The 20,229-nt window shown below is 48.7% G+C and overlaps 1 long non-coding RNA gene across 1 annotated transcript in view; it reads right to left on the minus strand.

The window, feature by feature from the left end:
* Positions 1-5,687: 5,687 nt before the first annotated feature.
* Positions 5,688-20,229, minus strand: part of LOC147666750 (uncharacterized) — a 92,684-nt gene continuing 78,142 nt past the window's right edge. The window contains exon 3 of the long non-coding RNA XR_015304736.1: positions 5,688-6,518. This is a non-coding gene — a long non-coding RNA (uncharacterized LOC147666750). The remainder of the gene's footprint in view (positions 6,519-20,229) is intronic.

Here is a 20,229-nt window from a genome sequence, read left to right on the forward strand (position 1 = left end):
CTGACTTTTTCTCCAGCCGAGAAAATCCAGCTCCGGTGTTTTCAGCCGCCCTTGCGGGTTACTGGGCTGTTGAGTCCTGAGAGAGAGATACCAGACCTCCTGCTTTCTATTACCCAGGTACGGAGCTGACTAAACCCTTAAAGAGAATTCTTGATTCAGAACTCTTGGCAAAAACCAACTTAACTTAAACTGCAACTTATATATTCCTTCCCATGTATTAGGCTTATGTCAGGTACACCGGGGTAGGTGTATTTAGAAGCACCAGTTGAGTACGTTAGTCAATGTTTTTATGTATGTATATATTTTATCTATTTTAAAGTATCATATGGCTAAGAAACCATATCAATGCTTTTACAGTATTATTCCATAATACTACTTTTACTGTACGCACTTTACTTTACTATAAGTATTGCAATTGTGGCAATTCATTTCTCTTGCATGAGAAAGAAGACTGCTCAATAAATAACACCTTTTATTGAAAACGCCCGTCTCTATTCTCTGCACTCTGGTGAAACTAAGTATGCACAATTGACTGAGTGAAATAGCTGTCTATTGTTTTCACACGACTCTAGATACACTCTTATTCTGAGGGAGCAAAGTTGTCATGTTTTATGGTTGTCAGAAGCTAATCCCTTCTTGTCTATCCAGGGAGGTTAAACTCCTTGTTTATTCGAGAAAGTTTCTAGTGACCTCTGAGCTAGCTGGCAAAACTAATTAAGTCTAATATAGTCAGTAGAGACCTAGTCGACCTCAGTCCTACGTCTACACTGCTGTTTATATTATTCCAATGCGCAGAGCCTATTGGGAATATAGGAACTACACGGCAAAGTGAGAAGGGAGCGTGAATCTTGTGAGGGACTCCTGGGTGCGGGAAGATGAGTTGCAGTGTTTTGATTGCGATTAAGCTTGAATTAGCTCCCTTTCCCACATGTGCATTAATTGACAGCTTGGCGTCCATGGTAATTCCAAGGATTCGGACCTCCTAAATATTGTTTTTACAGTGACCCTAGGTCCTCAGGCCAGGTTTTGAGAGAGTCAGAGGTTTCCAGTCACCACAAGAGTATTTTTCTTTTGATCAATTTGAGGCAGCTCCATGGCATTCATTGGTCAACAGATGGGAGGCGACTGTAGAGTTTGATGATCAAGTGTCACATTCCTGCCTAGTAGGGCCCAGTGTAGTATATCCCAGATATGACCAGTGGGACACCATCCCATATGATAAGATTCAGCACACTTATCACACAAGGTTGCCAGTAAGACATAGTATGACCAGTTGGACACCATGTTGTATAAAATTATACATCGTTCGCTTATCACATGTCCGTTCACATATACACGGAGATAGACATTTTGAAAAAAGCCTGGGCTTTGCTTGGCCTTCTATCCTGCTGATGTCCCAAAAGCATACAATCACCCCCAAGCAAGTCTTCCAAGGTAGAGTCTTTTCACCAACTATGCGAGACATTTACCAGGAAGTGGACACTGCTGCTGCCTGCACTCCTTCAAGCCTTTCTCTCCTGCCCTCTCCCTCACTCTCGTGCCTTTTCCATCTATACCCTGCCCTATCTTCCTCTGTGGGTGATGAATTCACAAAGGTAAACTTACATTTTTCTATAATTTTACTACTTTAGGTTATCACAAAGGGAAATTTTGACACAGAGTCTAACTTTACTAGTAGAAACTTACCTTTGTGAATACCGAAAAGTAGTAAAGTTACACTTTTGGTCTAAGCTTACCTTTGTGAATATCGAAAAAAAAGTAAACTTCCCCTCAAGTATAGGTGTACCTTTGTGAAACTGGCCCTCTATCTTTCTGGACCAGAGCAAAGAACTCAAGACTGGTGCTAAGAACTAGTGAAGCCATGTTTTGGGAACTTCCTTGGAAGGAAAGGAGTGTTTACTGGCCAGTGTCAGAAGAGGAGCAGACATCTGACCAGTAGGATAGAGAGCAAGGTCCAGCTGCCTGAGGCCAGCTTCAGGGAGCTAGTAACCCAGAAGTCCTAAAGACCCCGCAGCCACAACGAGGCCAAGAAGATTTGAGTGGATAGAAGATTGAGGGCCTGCTAAGAGGTATTCCATGCCTGCATGTCTGGTGTGCCTGCATGTCTGGTGTAACTGCATCATCCCAACCCTCTCAGTCGTGGACTGTCTGGCCAGCCGGGCAATCCCCCGGAGGCTGGAGCCCCCGGAGGCTGGAGCCCCAGGAGGCTGGAGCCCCAGGAGGCTGGTTTTTACACTTCAAGGCCGGTTTCGGCCTCCAGGAGTGATGGTGATTGTAACGAGATCCCGGCAGCAGCTTGAAAGAGTTAATCTGGTTCTAGCGCACATTAGCACGTCTGCACATGGGAGGTGAATTTATCAGTTTTGCCAGGGCTGTTTTAAGTTCTGTCTGGCCCTGATCTCGGTACTTTCCATGACTATAGGAGTTTGTTTCTGCCCTCCCTGCTCTAGGGTCCGCAGAGGTTCCTCTCTCAACTTTGGGCCATACAGCAGTTTCCTGTATGAAGGCGGTCACTGTAGTCCTAGATCTTGAGATTTTCCATCTAAAGTTTCTGCTTTCCGAGTTACTACCTATGAAGGTGAAGTGTGCTCCCTAAATCCCAGCTCCAACTGGTTTTCCTGTGTCCAGTGAAGTCGCTGCTCCCGGACTAGTGGATGCGCCCACCAAGTAAAAGGCTTGACCGTTATGGAGGGGTTTTGGGATACGCGTCCATGAGGTTTGGTGCTCTCATGGACATACCTTGATTGTTTACCCCATTACACCACCCGTAGCAGCCCCAGATTGCGGGGAGACCAAGTCCCACGTCTGAGCTCAGTCACGTGCCCCAGGCACAGATGTCCTAGTTCACAGTAGCCCCTTTCACCCATCAAGGGTTTGAGCTAATGGACATTCAACACATGAAATCTGCGCCTCTGCTTGGGTGGCACCCTTGTTCGTTTTGGGTGGTTCGTTTTACATTGTGACTGTTTTGCTGGATTCACAACTTCCTATCAAATTCACTGAGTTGTCCAGCCTTGAACCCAGGGCTGCTGAGAAACCATGTCAGTTTGTGTTGGGTGGTTGGCCCAACTAACCGTGCACTGTTCACTCAGTGCTATGCACCTAAACTCATTTCATTTTTTCAACAAATAATAAACCTTATGTAGTCCCTCTTTTTTCTTTTTATTTACACCTTTTTATGTATCTTTGTCATGTGTATCAATAACCACATAATTTTTGTTTCTGCAGTTATTCACATTCACACGCTACTTATGAGCATAATTCTAAGAATCTCACAACGGGCAGTACAACTAGATACTTAGCTACAAAGACCAAAACAAATATATTACAGTGAGATCAATAATTCACCAAAAAGACACATCCACACGGAGAAGATATAACCATCTAGTCCCAATAGGTACTACTGCACATTGATATGATTAAATAGTAAAGACAAGTTAGCAGCTGCTTGAGTAATTAGTAGAGACAAGTTAGCAGCTTCTTGAGTAAACAGCAATACAATTCACACATCAAGAACATTGGATATAAGAGCGAAGTTAACAACAAATTATAGGGTGAGTCATAGTATAAAAAATGGTTCTCTATCAGCAGTGCAATATTGTGATTATTTAGCAATCATCAACTGAGAAAATAGATATGATGTTGAATTACATTTAAAATAATGTTCAGATCAGGCTGTAATAAGGTTTTGTGACAAATCGAAACAATCTATTTTTTGCTATCTACGATATGTTTGAACATCACACAATAACGGGGCATTCACTTATTGTTCTTACATCACACTAAACATCGAAGAACAGCGCCGAACACGCGTTTAGTGTTTGTTTTTACTGATGTGGATGGAGATTGAGAAGGCGGATACCGTTCCCAGATGGTGCTTGTAAAATTGCGGTACAGGGTAGAGCAGTCCGTCTTCAGTGGTAGTGATCTCTAGCTGAAACGCGGGAGCATTGTTTGTTATAGGGGCATCGGCGGTAATGGTTGCAACCTTAACGGGAGTACATGCAGGCTGCAATACGGAGAGGAAGAGTAGCAATCTAGGTAAGCTTGGATTCCAGCATCATAGAGTACAACAGATCTTTGTGAGGACAGGTGGCAGTTACGTGAGATACTGAAGGTGTCTTTGTTTTTGTGAACTTTGCAGAGAGAGTAGCGCGACAGTTGGAGTAAACAGGTATGCGGGAACGCATTACTAAAGATGGCAAGTCTTGTTCTGCAGTTCATAAGGTCAGAGTGTTTAATATTGGATTTGCGGTTTGTTTATTTTACAGAAAGAAATAGTGCTGGATAATCAGGTATGCATATTTCTTAAAAGCGGTTGTAATGCTAGCAACTAAAGGAGTAAAAGTAAGCAGGACATTCACTACGTTTCTCGTTTATCACTTAGGGAGTTTTGTTTGAAGCCACAATATCAGCGGTAAGCCGATTGATTATATTCTTATTGGATGAGTTTTTTTGATAGTAGGTACCAATAGTTGGCAACAAGTATGATAGGGAGTGCTTAATATATATATCACATTTTGTTTATACAGGTTAGAGCATTGAGCACAACGCATCAAGGTATGAGAATAATCATAGTACACACTTCAACATATACATGGGCACCCAACAATCGCAATTACATGGTTATTTTGTTTATTTTTTACAGGTTCGCCCCTGATGAAGGCACATTGGTAGTGCCGAAATGCATTGGGCCTTTTTTTACAAATTGTACATCTAATGGCACTGTAAATTATTACATGAATATCAATGTTAATGTTATTTTGACTGTCATTTTGAAAATATATGAAATGTGAATAACTGCAGAAACAAAAATTATGTGGTTATTGATACGCATGACAAAGATACATAAAAAGGTGTAAATAAAAAGAAAAAAGAGAGACTACATAAGGTTTATTATTTGTTGAAAAAATGAAATAAGTTTAGGTGCATAGCACCGAGTGAACAGTGCACGGTTAGTTGGGCCAACCACCCAACATAAACAGGCTATATTCACAAGGGACTGACAAACCCAGTAACCGCAGCACCATTGTGTACAACAGAGGAAAAACAGGAAAACGGATTGCTCCCTAACCCAACGAAAATCAGAGAAACCATGTCAGACATCCGAATAAAAGTGACATATTATGCTGTCGCCAGGCAACAGTTGCCCCACACTTCTGTTTTTGTGAGTCCCAAATGTAACCTCCCTATTTTGTTACTTGTAAATAAAATACCTATTGTGTTTTCACAGGTCCAGCTGTGAGTACTGCCTTGTGTCGTGGGTACCTCCTACTGGAGTAAGTCTGCGCTGCTCAACCACGTTACTCTTATGTAGTCAGGAGCCCAAGGGCAGCACCTAGCCATCCAACCGGAGCGTCTTGGTACCCGAGATTGATCCAGCGCGGCTCTCTAACAAACTTTACTACTCATTTCACCTAACTCGGATATAACCACTATTCACTCATCGGTGGGGCCCATAGCACCGTGAGTCACTCACACATACACATTACATCTGAATCAGTGACAAAGAAGTGGAGCTGCTGGTTAGCGGGGTACCTAGGTTTATACTTTATACATTATATACCTTTATAGACTCTTTTAAACATGTGCTAACCTATTACCTGGAAAACTCTACACCAAGGCACTTCAAAATCTGGTCAATAGATCATCTTGTAGAAGTTAGTTGGAGACTAAGACCAGCTTAATCATAGTAATCCACATAAAAAGTTAACTTTATTCTGTCATGACATTTAATTTAAATAAAATCACAACTCAAGTTTTACATTTTAAAATCAGCTTGATCTATTCATTTAGGAAAAGGGAATTAGTTTATTCAGACAAGAAATAATTTAGCCATTTATTTAGTACATGTTAAAAAGAAATGGAATGGAAATGATATGACCTAACTCTGCCATAAAGAAATAACAGTTGCACGAGTCTCAAACTGCCTCTATTCTCCTTCAAGCTTCAAAATAAAATCTGCATTCAGTCATCTCCATTGCTCCAAAGTTAAAGTCCAACAATATTTCAAAGTCTCTAGCACCATAAAATAGTTCAGACCGACAGCATGTTGTGGTGCAAAGTAAAATTCAGGAGCAAGCTTTTATACCCTTTTGGAACAAGCTCTTTTATACCCTTTTTCTCTAGCTATATAACTAAAGTTTAAACTTTTAGGGTCCACAACTTATTCTGATTGGTCCATCAATGGGGTGACAAAGATCCCCTCATCCATCCTTGGTAGAACCAGTTTTTCAAAATATGCGCAGTCATTTTGTCCGTTCCCATGTATGTCATCTCCGTTTCTTTTTTACACTTTGTCCTTCAGTTCATTCCTTACATCGCTTTTCCGTTCCCAGGTTCTCAGATGCAAAACAACTCTTGGCATCCTCTTGCACTCCTGGGTCAAGCTGACCGTGACATCACCCGCTGGACGTACCAGGCTCCCCGATGACTTAGCCATTCACTATTGCGCAGGCGTAAAGACTCTCAGTCAGCAGCCATTTATTACCGCTAGGCCACACAATCCTCAATGAGAACTAGTGCGAAAACAAACACAGAGTGTTAAAATATAGAAATACAGTTTTTTCTTTTAACCACCCACCAATCTAAACTCACCCATTAGTAAGTTACCTAGCAGAAGCTGCTTTATATACTTATCTAATGTACTTATTTTCTTTTTGCCACGATAAGACTCGCTTATAAAGCAAAACAAACATGCGGTTTTCATACTTTAGCTCTATATTAATATGACTCGTTCACAATTATTAACTAATTAATTTTCGCAAATAGCAGTTCGTACCCACATGTAATTTTATGTCTAAGTGTAACTTTGGTGGTTAGTTATTCAAGCTTCACAAGATTAAAATGGTTATGGTTATAAGAGTATGACTTCACAAGGGGTACACAACATCAATTTATCTGCCTCTGCTCCATCATGACCACATGACACCAGAGTTGAATGACATCATCCCCCATACAATACTGCCGCCCAGCCATTGGTTACCTCAAGCCTCAGGGGAAAGGCCTCACCTGAGGGTCCAGATTAACCCTTGCTCTTCCAGTGCAGCCGGGACAGTCACTCCTGCACTTCACTGACTGATGTTAGTTCCACAAAATGCTTTGGTTTCTAGGGAGCTGTTCCATGTCCCCTGGCTGCGAGCAGAGGACAGGATGTACTCTGGCTGTGCAAGGCCCATTGCTTAATTTGTAAACCAGTAAGTGCCTGGGCCCTCGTCAGGAGGACACTGCAGCTTGCACCACACATTGCCCCTGCCTGCACCGCCGATGACAGCACCAACACAACTACTGACATCGCACTTCTACTAGTGTGACAATTCAGACTGTTGAAGACACACAAAGGTATAATAAGGGCGTGTGCGACAGCTATTAGTCGTTTTTAATCTATATTGAATTAACAAACAAATGCTGGTATGCTCATCTCTAAATTAGACAAACAGCGCCACCCAGTGGCAGTCTGACATAAGTTCTGGTGTTGACAATTCAGTGCAGAGCACCGGAAACCACTGCCTCAAATTAAGCACTGGCCGACCACTTTACCACTTTTCTTTTTAGCATTTTGGGGTGTAGCGCCTTCGGGACTCAGATGTCCAGTCCCTGAGCAGAGCCCACCAATCTACCCTGATAAGCTTCTGTTTGGGGTGAGGGCTGCATACAAACTCCAGCCGCTGTGCACTGCCCTCTTCGTTGCTGGGAGCTCCGGTCACCTCCATGCACTGCAGTCTCACAAGGAGCAGTGGAAGGGTCTCCTGTTACCATCAATCCTTCTGAACATCCTTACTATGTGTAAATCTTACTATAGGTACATCTCTGCACATACCACATGGGGTACAGAAGCAGGATATAGCCAGGGCCACTGGGATTATGCAGCAGGGGAGGGCCAAAGTAAGCAGTAGCATTGAGTAAATTAAGCGGCAACAAATGGCAAATTATGCAGCACTTTGTGACAGTATTACTTCATTATTTTGTCCTTTGTACACTGTCTGGGCGTTGGTTGCACCTCATGAGCACCAGTGTAACACTTAAATATAGCAGTAAGCAACTAAAAAGGTGACCAGACAACCTATGCAAATGGCCTTCCACTGCGCAGTAACAAGTGTTGCTGTGTTTTAGTAACATTTAAACTATTTGAGTTAGAAACTTTTGTTCAATCTACAGATTATGCAGCAAATGATAGATTATGTGGCAAATGAGGCAAATCTATAAGGATGCGCAAAAAGGCAGCGACCACACAATCGAATAATGCCAGTGACCCTGGGTATAGCACGGGGGCAGGATATTGATTTTTAGAGTATGTGCCCATTCATAGGCCCCGCCCACTGCTTGCTGGCACTGAGGCCACACCCCCTGAGGCCTAGACCGCACCCCTCCCACCCCCTTCTCAGAGTCTGGCCCGGGTCAGGGAAGCCTGTGGTACAGCCTTTAGACGGCTGTTTACTGAGGCCCTTCCTTCCCAGCTGAACCCAGCACAATGGGGCCCCTTCCAGCCTCATCCCCAGGCGGGCCGGCTAACAATGCGGGGCCCCGAGGAAGGAGATCAAAACATGAAGGAGGCGCCAGAAAAGGCACCGAGTGCGAAGAGAACAAAGGGATGGACACAAGAAAGTCCGCATGAACAATTAAAACTAAGCTAAACAACCACCCAAAGGAACAGCTCTCCCGTCAGCCTTGAAAGGCCCAATCTCCATTTACCATCATTTTTAAAGGGCAGCCTGTTTCTTGGCGCGCACGCTCCGCCAGTCCGACATTTCGAGAGAACTGTGAGAGGCGCCTCGAAGTCCGAGCTGGCTCCTTGGTGAGCGCTTTGGGCCGACACCCCTGTGGCAGGCAGGTTGCAGACAGGCACATGGGGAGGCAGTGAGCAAGGCTGCCGACACCGAGCACGACTATCGAAAACGTGCCCATAAGGAGCGCATGCAGCCTGCTCAAACAAATAACACTTAAACATTGGCAAAGCCAATAGCGCCACCTTTTTAAAAGTGCTAGCTGACTTTCTGGCGTTGCCAGTGTATGCTGTTGATGGAGCAGTTTAATGAACAATATTTTGTTCAGGCTTGTGAAGCCAGACTTCCATAATGTTTAATAAAACTAATATGTTTGCTGCATGTTATTAAATCAACCTAGAATAAACTGTGCAACATGAACACTTGGGATTCACATTATGCTTATTTGTGCAAAATGCAAAAGAAATACAATAATGATTGTCTATTGTCTTTGTCATACACTAACTGCTGCTCTCAAAAATAATAGCATGTGTTTGTAAATGTGCTTTTGTTTTCCCTTTTCTGTGACAAATGTATATGCTGCTTAAATGTGCTTTTGCTAGGTAACATAATTAATGGGTTAACATTTAGCAAAGGGGGTGGGTAACAGAACAAATGTCAATTCCTTAATTTATGTTTTATGTTTGATTAAATAATAGTTTTCCAAATGAAGCTTGGAGTTGGCCGCAAAAAAATAATGCATTTAAAAAGTGACGCAAGAAGAAGTGGCGCAGAAAATTGACGCTTTCTGAAAAAGGGACCGGCTGAACTAAAGTCACAAGAGAAAACTTATTTTGAAAAGATGAGAAGCATATAAACTTTTATTGTGAAAAGGTTTGCAAAGAACTGCCAAAGGCGACTGTGGAGAGGTTTGCTATTGTGCCACGGGAAGTTCGGAACGGACAGGCTCAAGGTTGGGAGGAAGAGCCGTGACATTTTTGTATTAAATGAACATCTTTGCTACAAAATGTAGCAGCCTAAGGAAGTGTCGCCAGGACTCCGTGCATTAACAATGGGTTAGTGAAAAAGCCCGGACATGAGCTAGGAGATGTCACAATTTAATGTGGCATTAGGTGGTTCAGCCAATGGAGAGCCAGAATTCAGCTGTTGGAATGTGAAAATAGTTAGTTTAGCTTTAGTTTTAGGGTATAAGAATTAGCTCAAAGAACAGACTTTGGTCCTACGCTTTTGATTCCAGAGGGACGTGTTCTGCTGATGGACGAACACACGTAAGGAAAGGAGATTTTTACAAAACTTTATTTTCAGGCAATGAGGGTAGAGACAGGGAAATAGTTAGGGTTTGGAAATGCTTATTTTCACTTATTTCTGCTAATGAATAATATTTCTTGAATGTAGCTCTTTATAAATGCTGAATAAACTTTTCTTTATGACATTTTTTATGCTTGTTTAATAAAGTTCCAAAACCTAAGTTTTCATAAATATGTTTAAATAAACTTACTAAATGACAAGCTGGTCTTGTTTATTGTGGATAGTTTAAAACAACATATATAGATCTAATTGCCTCATGATTCAGTCGCTCTGTTGTTGATATGGGCCTAGTACTATATATGGTAAGTTTAGTGGTAGTAAATAGAGTCATTTATGCAAAATTTTGGTAAGGGCGCTGGATCACTGTAGATGCTGACAAGCTATTAAACAATGCAATTCAAAAGGTCTTAAATTTGCAAGAGTTTGATCTACTGGCATTGTAAATGACACTGCCTTTTATTTGTGTTTTGAAATCCTGCATGTGGTGCGTAAACACGCACTCTGTACTTATGGCAGTTGCTTACGAGAAGCAAGGCTGGCAGTAACTGCACCTCTTGCTGCCAGCCTTGCTTCTCGTAAGCAAGGACTATAAGTACAAAGTGTGTGCTTATGCACCGCATGCAGGTTTTCAAAACACATAAATAAAAGGCTTTATTAGTTACAATGTAAATAGCTCAAACTCTTGCAAATGTGAGACCTATTGCATTGCAAATGCTTGTTTTGCTTTGATGTGACGTTGACCTATTTTTGGGTAAGCTGTTTGATGTGTAATATGAAGGTTCATCTTCTCGATTAATGTTCTTGCGTTTTCTACCTTTTGCTGCGCAAACTGTTTCTAAGTGAAAATGGTGGGTTTCTCGGTTGAAGAAATCAAACTGCTCCCTGACATCACAACTAAACGCTCAGCAATACAAGCCAACTGTTATCGCTGTGATCAGATTTGAGTATTTCTCAATATGCAAACATTAAACCCCTGATAAGAGTACACTTTGATTTTTTTCCAGACCGCATGTGTAACAGACAGACCTGCTTTCTTGAAATATAGTTTTGTTTGTACCCAAGTCCTTTTTACTAATGAATGTTCTGTAAACAAAGAAATGAATGTAAAAAAAACTATCTGGCTGATGTACTTGCATGACATTGGTGTGAGCTCTTGGACTTGACTTGTTGGCTGTGCAATACTGGAAAATGGAGCTGTGCACAGAAGATTAGAAATGATGGGTTAAGGGAGAGTTCAGTCCATTCAAGGTCAGTGGTGAGGGGGACATGGTATTTCTTGTAATTCCCATCTAAGATTTGTGGTTGATCATGGGGTAGTCAGGGAAAGACCAGCCTGGTCTGAATGAATGCACTGATCATATTTAAAGCGTGGGGTGGAAGGGGAGCTTTCGAGGAACAAGCCTGCAAGCAGGTTTTATTAAAATGGGTGATCGGTTTCAAGACGTGTGGGGGGGGGAAAATTTGGTGCAGTGTTATAATAAATGGCCCAAGTTGAAAGCTAAGACGACATAATTGTGCCCGCATGTGAGTCTCGCACAGAGGTTTACCATTTTGGGGATCTTTATTGAAATGAATGAACAAAAGTTTGTTTATTGGATGTGGTCGTAGTTCCCACCTACATTGCATCAGCTGTTAACAGTGACTGGTTAGCTGTAAACAGTGGTGACCAGCCAGCCATCTAGGAGTGCGTAAATTGGATACCATCAGTTACCAGAAATTAACTAAATGACAGGACATTCACAGGCCGAGCTGTGGGCTGAATGACAGCGGAGTGATAACCGGCGTCTTCATTAGGCATGAGTCCAGACAGATGGGGAGGCGCGGCTGCTGCGGTCCCTCTCTCGCGTCTTCATTAGGCATGAGTCCAGAGAGATGGGGAGGCGCGGCTGCTGCGGTCCCTCTCTCGCGTCTTCATTAGGCATGAGTCCAGAGAGATGGGGAGGCGCGGCTGCTGCGGTCACTCTCTGGCGTCTTCATTAGGCATGAGTCCAGAGAGATGGGGAGGCGCGGCGGCTGCCGTCACTCTCTGGCGTCTTCATTAGGCATGAGTCCAGACAGATGGGGAGGCGTGGCTGCGGTTACTCTCTGGCGTCTTCATTAGGCATGAGTCCAGAGAGATGGGGAGGCGCGGCTGCTGCCGTCACTCTCTGGCGTCTTCATTAGGCATGAGTCGAGAGATGGGGAGGCGCGGCTGCTGCCGTCACTCTCTGGCGGCTTCATTAGGCATGAGTCCAGAGACAGATGGCGAGGCGCGGCTGCTGCGGTCACTCTCTGGCGTCTTCATTAGGCATGAGTCCAGAGAGATGGGGAGGCGCGGCTGCTGCGGTCACTCTCTGGCGTCTTCATTAGGCATGAGTCCAGAGAGATGGGAAGGCGCGGCAGCTGCGGTCACTCTCTGGCGTCTTCATTAGGCATGAGTCCAGAGAGATGGGGAGACGCGGCTGCTGCGGTCACTCTCTGGCGTCTTCATTAGGCATGAGTCCAGAGAGATGGGGGAGGCGCGGCTGCTGCCGTCACTCTCTGGCGTCTTCATTAGGCATGAGTCCAGACAGATGGGGAGGCGCAGCTGCTGCGGTCACTCTCTGGCATCTTCATTAGGCATGAGTCCAGAGACAGATGGGGAGGCGCGGCTGCTGCGGTCCCTCTCTGGTGTCTTCATTAGGCATGAGTCCAGAGAGATGGGGAGGCGCGGCGGCTGCGGTCCCTCTCTGGCGTCTTCATTAGGCATGAGTCCAGAGAGATGGGGAGGCGCGGCTGCTGCGGTCACTCTCTGGCGTCTTCATTAGGCATGAGTCCAGAGAGATGGGGAGGCGCGGCTGCTGCGGTCACTCTCTGGCGTCTTCATTAGGCATGAGTCCAGAGACAGATGGGAAGGCGCGGCTGCTGCCGTCACTCTCTGGCGTCTTCATTAGGCATGAGTCCAGACAGATGGGGAGGCGCGGCTGCTGCGGTCACTCTCTGGCGTCTTCATTAGGCATGAGTCCAGAGACAGATGGGGAGGCGCGGCTGCTGCGGTCACTCTCTGGCGTCTTCATTAGGCATGAGTCCAGAGAGATGGGAAGGCGCGGCAGCTGCGGTCCCTCTCTGGCGTCTTCATTAGGCATGAGTCCAGAGAGATGGGAAGGCGCGGCTGCTGCCGTCACTCTCTGGCGTCTTCATTAGGCATGAGTCCAGACAGATGGGGAGGCGCAGCTGCTGCCGTCACTCTCTGGCGTCTTCATTAGGCATGAGTCCAGAGAGATGGGGAGGCGCGGCTGCTGCGGTCCCTCTCTGGCGTCTTCATTAGGCATGAGTCCAGAGAGATGGGGAGGCGCAGCTGCTGCGGTCACTCTCTGGCGTCTTCATTAGGCATGAGTCCAGACAGATGGGGAGGCGCAGCTGCTGCGGTCACTCTCTGGCGTCTTCATTAGGCATGAGTCCAGACAGATGGGGAGGCATGGCTGCTGCCGTCACTCTCTGGCGTCTTCATTAGGCATGAGTCCAAAGACAGATGGGGAGGCACGGCTGCTGCCGTCACTCTCTGGCGTCTTCATTAGGCATGAGTCCAGAGAGATGGGGAGGCGCGGCTGCGGTCACTCTCTGGCGTCTTCATTAGGCATGAGTCCAGAGAGATGGGGAGGCGCGGCTGCTGCGGTCACTCTCTGGCGTCTTCATTAGGCATGAGTCCAGAGAGATGGGGAGGCGCAGCTGCTGCGGTCACTCTCTGGCATCTTCATTAGGCATGAGTCCAGAGAGATGGGGAGGCGCGGCTGCTGCGGTCACTCTCTGGCGTCTTCATTAGGCATGAGTCCAGACAGATGGGGAGGCACGGCTGCTGCCGTCACTCTCTGGCGTCTTCATTAGGCATGAGTCCAGACAGATGGGGAGGCGCGGCTGCGGTCACTCTCTGGCGTCTTCATTAGGCATGAGTCCAGAGAGATGGGGAGGCGCAGCTGCTGCGGTCACTCTCTGGCGTCTTCATTAGGCATGAGTCCAGACAGATGGGGAGGCACGGCTGCTGCCGTCACTCTCTGGCGTCTTCATTAGGCATGAGACCAGAGACAGATGGGGGAGGCGCGGCTGCTGCGGTCACTCTCTGGCATCTTCATTAGGCATGAGTCCAGACAGATGGGGAGGCACGGCTGCTGCCGTCACTCTCTGGCGTCTTCATTAGGCAGGAGTCCAGAGAGATGGGGAGGCGCGGCTGCTGCGGTCACTCTGGCGTCTTCATTAGGCATGAGTCCAGAGAGATGGGGAGGCGCGGCTGCTGCGGTCCCTCTCTGGCGTCTTCATTAGGCATGAGACCAGAGACAGATGGGGGAGGCGCGGCTGCTGCGGTCACTCTCTGGCGTCTTCATTAGGCATGAGTCCAGAGACAGATGAGGAGGCGCGGCTGCTGCGGTCACTCTCTGGCGTCTTCATTAGGCATGAGTCCAGAGAGATGGGAAGGCGCGGCAGCTGCGGTCACTCTCTGGCGTCTTCATTAGGCATGAGTCCAGAGAGATGGGGAGACGCGGCTGCTGCGGTCACTCTCTGGCGTCTTCATTAGGCATGAGTCCAGAGAGATGGGGAGGAGCAGCTGCTGCCGTCCCTCTCTGGCGTCTTCATTAGGCATGAGTCCAGAGAGATGGGGAGGCGCGGCTGCTGCGGTCACTCTCTGGCGTCTTCATTAGGCATGAGTCCAGACAGATGGGGAGGCGTGGCTGCGGTTACTCTCTGGCGTCTTCATTAGGCATGAGTCCAGAGAGATGGGGAGGCGCGGCTGCTGCGGTCACTCTCTGGCGTCTTCATTAGGCATGAGTCCAAAGACAGATGGGGAGGCACGGCGGTGCCGTCACTCTCTGGCGTCTTCATTAGGCATGAGTCCAGAGACAGATGGGGAGGCGCGGCTGCTGCGGTCACTCTCTGGCGTCTTCATTAGGCATGAGTCCAGAGAGATGGGGAGGCGCGGCTGCTGCGGTCACTCTCTGGCGTCTTCATTAGGCATGAGTCCAAAGACAGATGGGGAGGCGCGGCTGCTGCAGTCACTCTCTGGCGTCTTCATTAGGCATGAGTCCAAAGAGATGGGGAGGCGCGGCTGCTGCGGTCACTCTCTGGCGTCTTCATTAGGCATGAGTCCAGAGAGATGGGGAGGCGCGGCGGCTGCGGTCCCTCTCTGGCGTCTTCATTAGGCATGAGTCCAGAGAGATGGGGAGGCGCGGCTGCTGCCGTCCCTCTCTGGCATCTTCATTAGGCATGAGTCCAGAGAGATGGGGAGGCGCGGCTGCTGCGGTCCCTCTCTGGCGTCTTCATTAGGCATGAGTCCAGAGAGATGTGGAGGCGCGGCTGCTGCGGTCACTCTCTGGCGTCTTCATTAGGCATGAGTCCAGAGAGATGGGGAGGCGCGGCTGCTGCGGTCCCTCTCTGGCGTCTTCATTAGGCATGGGACCAGAGACAGATGGGGGAGGCGCGGCTGCTGCGGTCACTCTCTGGCGTCTTCATTAGGCATGAGTCCAGAGAGATGGGGAGGCGCGGCTGCTGCGGTCACTCTCTGGCGTCTTCATTAGGCATGAGTCCAGACAGATGGGGAGGCGTGGCTGCGGTTACTCTCTGGCGTCTTCATTAGGCATGAGTCCAGAGAGATGGGGAGGCGCGGCTGCTGCGGTCACTCTCTGGCGTCTTCATTAGGCATGAGTCCAAAGACAGATGGGGAGGCACGGCGGTGCCGTCACTCTCTGGCGTCTTCATTAGGCATGAGTCCAGAGACAGATGGGGAGGCGCGGCTGCTGCGGTCACTCTCTGGCATCTTCATTAGGCATGAGTCCAGAGAGATGGGGAGGCGCGGCGGCTGCGGTCCCTCTCTGGCGTCTTCATTAGGCATGAGTCCAGAGAGATGGGGAGGCGCGGCTGCTGCCGTCCCTCTCTGGCATCTTCATTAGGCATGAGTCCAGAGAGATGGGGAGGCGCGGCTGCTGCGGTCCCTCTCTGGCGTCTTCATTAGGCATGAGTCCAGAGAGATGGGGAGGCGCGGCTGCTGCGGTCACTCTCTGGCGTCTTCATTAGGCATGAGTCCAGAGAGATGGGGAGGCGCGGCTGCTGCCGTCACTCTCTGGCGTCTTCATTAGGCATGAGTCCAGAGAGATGGGGAGGCGCGGCTGCTGCCGTCACTCTCTGGCGTCTTCATTAGGCATGAGTCGAGAGAGATGGGGAGGCGCGGCTGCTGCGGTCCCTCTCTGGCGTCTTCATTAGGCATGGGACCAGAGACAGATGGGGGAGGCGCGGCTGCTGCGGTCACTCTCTTGCGTCTTCATTAGGCATGAGTCCAGAGAGATGGGGAGGCGCGGCTGCTGCGGTCACTCTCTGGCGTCTTCATTAGGCATGAGTCCAAAGAGATGGGGAGGCGTGGCTGCTGCGGTCACTCTCTGGCGTCTTCATTAGGCATGAGTCCAGAGAGATGGGGAGGCGCGGCTGCGGTCACTCTCTGGCATCTTCATTAGGCATGAGTCCAGACAGATGGGGAGGCGCGGCTGCTGCCGTCACTCTCTGGCGTCTTCATTAGGCATGAGTCCAGACAGATGGGGAGGCGCGGCTGCTGCGGTCACTCTCTGGCGTCTTCATTAGGCATGAGTCCAGACAGATGGGGAGGCGCGGCTGCTGCCGTCACTCTCTGGCGTCTTCATTAGGCATGAGTCCAGAGAGATGGGGAGGCGCGGCTGCGGTCACTCTCTGGCATCTTCATTAGGCATGAGTCCAGAGAGATGGGGAGGCGCGGCTGCTGCCGTCACTCTCTGGCGTCTTCATTAGGCATGAGTCCAGAGACAGATGGCGAGGCGCGGCTGCTGCGGTCCCTCTCTGGCGTCTTCATTAGGCATGAGTCCAGAGACAGATGGGGAGGCGCGGCTGCTGCGGTCACTCTCTGGCGTCTTCATTAGGCATGAGTCCAGAGAGATGGGGAGGCGCAGCTGCTGCGGTCACTCTCTGGCGTCTTCATTAGGCATGAGTCCAGAGACAGATGGGGAGGCGCGGCTGCTGCCGTCCCTCTCTGGCGTCTTCATTAGGCATGAGTCCAGAGAGATGGGGAGGCGCGGCTGCTGCGGTCACTCTCTGGCGTCTTCATTAGGCATGAGTCCAGAGACAGATGGGGAGGCGCGGCTGCTGCGGTCCCTCTCTGGCGTCATTAGGCATGAGTCCAGAGACAGATGGGGAGGCGCGGCTGCTGCCGTCCCTCTCTGGCATCTTCATTAGGCATGAGTCCAGAGAGATGGGGAGGCGCGGCGGCTGCGGTCACTCTCTGGCGTCATTAGGCATGAGTCCAGAGACAGATGGGGAGGCGCGGCTGCTGCCGTCCCTCTCTGGCATCTTCATTAGGCATGAGTCCAGAGAGATGGGGAGGCGCGGCTGCTGCTGTCACTCTCTGGCGTCTTCATTAGGCATGAGTCCAGACAGATGGGGAGGCGCGGCGGCTGCGGTCACTCTCTCGCGGTTTATTAAAGAGCCACGCGTGATGACCCAGCTGCGGGCCCTTCTCAAGCTCAGCGACAGAGTTTGAAGGCAGCAGCTGCAAATTAGAAACTTCTATTTTTTATTTACATGTGTCTGGGGATGCATGTAAATTATTTTCCTGCGAGTTGAGCCGAGCTGGGGCTCACGGACAGCTGAGTGAAAACAGGCACCTTGATTAGGCATGAGTCCTAAGACCGACGGAGAGGCACAGTTGCAGGGTAGCTCTATCTTGTGGTTGTTTAAAGAAAGCCACACCCGACGAATCGACTGGGGCTGTTAAACCACAGACCACGAAGTGCACCAGAGCCCGGCAGGAGGAGGTGTTGGAGTGTGACCAAGCAACTTCCTGATCAGCAGAGTGAAACCATGACAGAAAAACTAACATTTGGAAGACTAGACATCAACAAGCCCAATCCCCTTTAGAAGAAATCCAAAAACAAAACTAATATCCTACCAAAAAGAAGCCCAACTGACGGTGGACATGAAAAGTGCAAAAAGGCCAAACAAATACAATCTACGGAGCGGGAGGTACTGAGGGATGCAGCACTAACAACTGCGGCATTAAGAGAAGGTGGGAGGAATGCTATATTTACATGTAAGCAGCTATGCCTCTGAAGCTGAAAACAGGCAAACAGTAACAGACCAGGAAAACCAAGAAAAAAAATACACAAAACACCATAGCAGAATGAGACAGTACTTAGTTCCTGCTGCGTGGGAGGAACAGAAAGGAAAAAAGAGGGATAACGAGGCAAAGGGTGATCACTAGGAAGCAAGGATTTTTAATGGACACAAACAAATCAAAAGAAGGGGATGGCTTTAGGCCCACAAGAGAAATTACAACAGGTTCCGAAATGGGTCAAAGCCTCTTCCACCCTCTGGACAGAAACAGCATCTACAAATCCCTTCCGTGTACCATGCAGTGTACAAGGTTGAATGCTGTGCTGTGTGGGTGCAGAGCTGGCAGTGTACAAGGATGAATGCTGTGCTGTGTGGGTGCAGAGCTGGCAGTGCACAAGGATGAATGCTGTGCAGTGTGGATGCAGAGCTGGCAGTGTACAAGGTTGAATGCTGTGCTGTGTGGGTGCAGAACTGGCAGTGTACAAGGTTGAATGCTGTGCTGTGAGGGTGCAGAGCTGGCAGTGTACAAGGATGAATGCTGTGCTGTGTGGGTGCAGAGCTGGCAGTGCACAAGGATGAATTTTGTGCTGTGGGTGCAGAGCTGGCAGTGCACGAGGCTGAATGCTGTGCCAGAGCTTGCAGTGTACAAGGTTGAGTGCTGTGCTGTGTGGGTGCAGAGCTGGCAGTGCACAAGGATGAATGCTGTGCAGTGTGGGTGCAGAACTGGCAGTGTACAAGGTTGAATGCTGTGCTGTGTGGGTGCAGAACTGGCAGTGTACAAGGTTGAATGCTATGCTGTGTGGGTGCAGAGCTGACAGTGCACAAGGTTGAATGCTGTGCTGTGTGGGTGCAGAACTGGAAGTGTACAAGGTTGAATGCTGTGCTGTAAGGGTGCAGAACTGGCAGTGTACAAGGTTGAATGCTGTGCTGTGTGGGTGCAGAACTGGCAGTGCACAAGGTTGAATGCTGTGCTGTGTGGGTGCAGAGCTGGCAGTGCACAAGGTTGAATGCTGTGCTGTGTGGGTGCAGAGCTGACAGTGCACAAGGTTGGATGCTGTGCTGTGTGGGTGCAGAACTGGCAGTGTACAAGGTTGAATGCTGTGCTGTGTGGGTGCAGAGCTGGCAGTGCACAAGGATGAATGCTGTGCTGTGTGGGTACAGAACTGGCAGTGTACAAGGTTGAATGCTGTGCTGTGTGGGTGCAGAGCTGACAGTGCACAAGGTTGAATGCTGTGCGGTGTGGGTGCAGAGCTGGCAGTGTACAAGGATGAATGCTGTGCTGTGTGGGTGCAGAACTGGCAGTGTACAAGGTTGAATGCTGTGCTGTGTGGGTGCAGAGCTGGCAGTGCACAAGGATGAATGCTGTGCTGTGTGGGTGCGGAACTGGCAGTGCACAAGGTTGAATGCTGTGCTGTGTGGGTGCAGAGCTGGCAGTGCACAAGGTTGAATGCTGTGCTGTGTGGGTGCAGAGCTGGCAGTGTACAAGGATGAATGCTGTGCTGGGAGCATGCAGAGCTGGCAGTGTACAAGGTTGAATGCTGTGCTGTGTGGGTGCAGAGCTGGCGGTGTACAAGGATGAATGCTGTGCTGTGTGGGTGCAGAGCTGACAGTGCACAAGGTTGAATGCTGTGCTGTGTGGGTGCAGAACTGGCAGTGCACAAGGATGAATGCTGTGCAGTGTGGGTGCAGAACTGGCAGTGTACAAGGTTGAATGCTGTGCTGTGTGGGTGCAGAACTGGCAGTGCACAAGGATGAATGCTGTGCAGTGTGGGTGCAGAACTGGCAGTGTACAAGGTTGAATGCTGTGCTGTGTGGGTGCAGAACTGGCAGTGTACAAGGTTGAATGCTATGCTGTGTGGGTGCAGAGCTGACAGTGCACAAGGTTGAATGCTGTGCTGTGTGGGTGCAGAACTGGAAGTGTACAAGGTTGAATGCTGTGCTGTAAGGGTGCAGAACTGGCAGTGTACAAGGTTGAATGCTGTGCTGTGTGGGTGCAGAACTGGCAGTGCACAAGGTTGAATGCTGTGCTGTGTGGGTGCAGAGCTGGCAGTGCACAAGGTTGAATGCTGTGCTGTGTGGGTGCAGAGCTGACAGTGCACAAGGTTGGATGCTGTGCTGT

This window comes from Lissotriton vulgaris, unplaced genomic scaffold (assembly GCF_964263255.1).
Source record: "Lissotriton vulgaris unplaced genomic scaffold, aLisVul1.2 SCAFFOLD_831, whole genome shotgun sequence".
Lineage (NCBI taxonomy): Eukaryota > Metazoa > Chordata > Amphibia > Caudata > Salamandridae > Lissotriton > Lissotriton vulgaris.